General features: G+C 35.2%; 1 pseudogene across 1 annotated transcript; it reads left to right on the top strand.

Annotated features, from left to right (window-relative positions):
- Positions 1–762: 762 nt before the first annotated feature.
- On the top strand, positions 763–1481 carry LOC143548338 (protein NUCLEAR FUSION DEFECTIVE 2 pseudogene; annotated as a pseudogene). The gene is made up of 3 exons (XR_013137932.1): positions 763–849; positions 916–992; positions 1064–1481. The product of XR_013137932.1 is annotated as a protein NUCLEAR FUSION DEFECTIVE 2 pseudogene (transcript).
- Positions 1482–4707: the final 3226 nt, after the last annotated feature.

The following is a 4707-nucleotide window of genomic DNA, read 5'->3' as shown; positions in this document are numbered from 1 at the left end:
GGCTAGGCCTCAACGGGATCAGAAGGTATTTAAACCTCGGTGTGTTTGTAACAGTTGTTGCGAGTTGTGACCGGCCGTTTGAGGAGTGTTTGGGTTTCATTATGAAAACTCTTTATAACGTTTTAATAAAATGCAACTTATTAACTTTCTCCTCTAACATCAAAAACAATCCCAAACGTTTTATTTCTTTTTAAAAAATTAATAAGTTATAAGTTGGTGAGAATAAGCAATCCAAACACCCCTTCCCTTATTAGTCCAAAACAAGATGAAACCAATGGACCATAATCAAAATAAAAATGATTGGGATGTTTTTCTTCAATCGAAAGTAGGGTAAGGTTAAAATGAAAACCAACTTGAGCTATGAAAACCCTATGTAACATCGTTTTTTTTTTGTTACATGTAATATATGTTGTAACATTTAATACAAAATATCGAAACATTTAAAAAAATATTTTGCTATTTTTTAACATTTTTTTACTATATATATGTTTTTAAGAGAGAGAAAAAGTTATATTTATATTTTTTATTCACTTTAATTATAAACCACAAGATTTAAACATTAACTAAAAACATGTGGTTAAGAATGAGTTTTTAGAGTTTTCACAGTTTTCATTTTATACTTACGCATCGAAACTATACATAACTTTTAACAATTTTGTCAAAAGGATACGAAATAAAGAATACAATATTAATCTCGGTGGAATTATTGTGGTTTTAACTTTTACATATATTTTCTTCATCTCCTGAAATCTCAACTCCTTCATGGCTGCCGCCGGCAAAATGCTTCTCCGCTCACATCTCACCGTCGTCTGCATCATCGCCGTCGCCGTCGCCGTCTTCTCATCTCCGGTACATTTTACACCAACAACTCCGTTAACTTTACTCTCTTTACAAACCCTAACTTCTCATCACTAGGTTTCAGCTAAATCGCAACCTTCCAGGTCATCATCGTCATTCACCGTTGCTCTAGAAACTCTTCAGAAGCATATCAAGTAAATTATTCTCACGCTTATCAGTTGCGTTGATTCCGTGATTATTAATTATTATTATTGTTATTATGCAGTTACGAGTTCACGAACATCGGATACCTCCGCCGCGCGATGACTCACGCCTCTTACTCCGAAGAAAACAACAAGGCGTTCAGCGTGCTCGGTGAGAGCGTAATCGAGACAGCCGTTGCGCTTAAACTGTTGAAGAAGGATGTGGATATATCGTCCAAGGATTTGAACGAGCGGATCTTGGAGGTTTCAAAGGTGGAAACGTCGTGTGCGGTTGACGGAATGCGGTTGGGGTTGCAGAATGTGGTTAGGGTTTCTTCGAGTACGGACTCGTCGACTTCGTCAATTGTGTGTGGTGCTTTTAGGTCGATGTTTGGGGCGATTGCGCTTGATACGGGGAAGGCTGATGATGCTGGTGATGTGTTCTTGGCTGTTCACGCTGGTGCTGGTGGCTCGCTTTCCATGTGAGACTAGATCTAATTGTCCAATTTGATGCTTTTGCTTGTGTATTGCTGTTTGATTTCACTTGTCTTTCCATGTGAGACTAGATCTAATTGTCCAATTTGATGCTTTTGCTTGTGTATTGCTGTTTGATTTCACTTGTCTTGAACTATTATTAGTAGTTTCTGTGTTCTGTATGATATGAAATTATGATCTAAGCTTTATGTTGATTGAATACTATATAAGATCATATAGTGTTCAACACATATGGTTCATGCAAAGGACTCCAATTACGCTGCCCTCATCTTGGAAGAATTTACCCTAAGGACGCGTTCGTTTCACAGAATTCGTGGGAATTCAAAGGAAATGGAATTAAAATCCCATGACATAGCGTGTTCATTTCGTTGGAATTGGAATCTTAATTCCATTTTGATGTGTTCGGTTTTCAAGGAATTGGAATTGGAATTCAAATCCTTCAAATTCCTTTAAATAAAGGAATTCCAAATCCTTCCAAAATGTGGAGGATTTCAAGTGAATTCGTTTGAATATTTTTTTTTAACGAGAACAACGATTAAAACATTTTAGTTTTTTTTTTACTTTTTTTATTTTCGATTTATATTTTGAGTTATGAATTTTTTATTATTATTTTTGAATATTTTTTTTTGAGGGGTTTTTGATCTTAATAGAAAACCCCTAAAAAAATTCAAAAAATAATGATAATAAAAATAATAAAGCAAAATATAAATAAAAAACAAAAAATATAAAAAAACTAAAATGTTTCCGCCGTTATTGTGACATTTGAGCCAAAACAAGGTACGCCTCAGTATGTAATTACCGATTAAGCAAATAAACGCATTTTGCGTAACAAACGAATGATTAACCGAACGGGTCGGGTTATGACCCAGATATCTCGGGGGGGCCATTTATAAGTGATATACGATCTATACAAGCTAAAATATTATAAATATGGTCTTAGTTTGATAGCAAACAAGTTAAACGAAAACATGCTCGTTTAACCACCCGCTATAGATTTAAACGCGAAAGATAGTTACAAACCAAGCATTGTATCATCCGTTAAGCCGAAAAAGACTTACCAAACACTTATTTGAAATGTTTTAAGCGATCCGTGAAAATATTTTTGATTTTTACAAACATATAGTATGTTTTTATAATTTTACACAAAACTAGCCGAAAAACACTCGTTTTCGCGCTGTTTAACGCACCCGATAAGTTTTTCGCGCCAAAAACCAAACCCGAACTAAATTTGGACCGGGCTTTTCGTGTTTGGGCTTGAGAAATCAGAAACTTGGGCCAAAATGGGCCCAAAGTGGGCCCATGATGGTCCGATCGCAGCAGCAGCCCCCCCCCCCCCTTTATTCTTTCACATTTAAACTAGATACAAGATATTTTCAACATTATTTCTTGAAAATTCTGGACATAAACTTCTTCTCCAGCCAAAAACTCAAGAAACCCTAAGGTAAACAACTTAAATAAGCTACTTTTACACTTGTTTAAACTTGTTTAATACCATAAAAACATGTCTTGGTTACTAAAAATCATTCCTAACCGTGTAAAAATCCTAAAAATGGTTCATAAACATGTTTTGATCATACACATGGTAAGGAACCTGTTTTGATAGTTTTTTTTGCCATAAACACGGATTAAGGGGTTGAAACGACGTTTTTACGGTTCAAAAGTTCGTTTTTGTACACTAGCCGAAACCCTAACTTAAGGGCTGTTATGTTGATGAAATATTGCTTGGTTTGTGATATAGGACTTGTACCTAGCTTTCTTAGAAGCACAAGAACCTGAAAACTTGATTAAAAGGTCGGAAACGAGCCAAACCCGCAAGGTAATGCCGAAACACTCGCTTACGGGCTATTTAGGTTAAGGTTGTGATGTGCATATTTTTAGAACTTGAAATTTTGCAGGGACATCGGGACCATGTCAATAAGTCCCTGTTCAAATTTGGTAATTTTTCGACCATCCGAGAATATTTGGCGAATTTATTACCGAATTGGGACGTTTATTTGGGAAAAATAGCTAAAATACTTCAAATATTATGAAATTTTTCTGGGAACTCAGATTTGATGTATTTTGATCACATATGAATTTTTGGATCATCTGGAGAAGTTTAAAGGTGTTTTGTTTATTTGCGTTCGTGTGAATTTTTACAGCCGAATTTGGGCCGAAAAGAATATTGCACGAGCTTTTTATATTCTGGAATTGATACAGGTTGTTTTGGGACATGAATTGAGCATTCAGAAATTTTTGGTGAATTTTTGGAAATTGTTTGGGATAAATGGACGATTTTCAGACGAAATATAGCTGATAAAATGAATTTTTATAAATTAATAAATTAGTAAATAAATTCCAGAAATTTTTTTATAAAAATCTACATATTTTACTTGATAAGTGGTTAAAATTTCATAATTTAAGGATTAACGGTTAATTAATTATGCTAATCTGAATATTAAACAAATTCAGTTTTTATAAAAACCGGCAAGTTCGCAACTAGTGAACCTGCGGAAAAATCAAAACACCAAGAGTGATCAAAAATCATATGTTTGGACTAATTAAGTGAAAATGAACTTTTCTATGAGAAACCTGGACAATCCGGGTGGATTGTGTGCGTTTCTTCTCAAATAAAACTGAATAAACGGAAACGGGCCCGTGGCTAATCCGGGACTCTAACAGGTGATCCTTCTTTATAACTTAATCATTTTATTAATCAATACATTTACTCACGCTTATTTTTCCCATAACTGTTTTCTGAACGCGTAAACGAGCAACTTGGCCCAGCTGGGAAAACGGGAGTCTGAGCCAAGTTCGGTCTTAAGTATTAGACATTGAACAACATCACAACCTAAGCCTATTGCCACTTTCTGGGCGTTCCAGCTACACCCAGATTAGTTATACAGCCCAGTTTAGTATTGAGATTATAATAATATTAAAATATTAATATTATTATAATATTGATTATAGGAACTACTGATAGCGGACCGAACAAACCACGAGCTGATACAGTATTGATTATCTACTAAACCGTGAGTTTCATGACCCCACTTTTAAACTGTTTTACGAACTTTTCGGGTGAAAAGCATGTTTGCTTATATCTATATACATACCTGAAACATGTACTGATGTGAATTATCTAAGTGCTAACACACGGAAGTCCCCACTAACACAGTGATTAACTTCGAGCCGGTAGCTTGTGAATAGTACTATTGGTTTGACAAACCCAAACGGAGCCGGCACGGTTTGCCGA

This window comes from Bidens hawaiensis, unplaced genomic scaffold, assembly GCF_021521415.1.
Source record: "Bidens hawaiensis isolate Kalapana, Puna unplaced genomic scaffold, B.hawaiensis_p1.1 tig00015054_1, whole genome shotgun sequence".
Classification (NCBI taxonomy): domain Eukaryota; kingdom Viridiplantae; phylum Streptophyta; class Magnoliopsida; order Asterales; family Asteraceae; genus Bidens; species Bidens hawaiensis.
The sequence above is the reverse complement of the archived record's forward strand: the minus strand, read 5'-3'. Positions and strand labels throughout refer to the sequence as shown.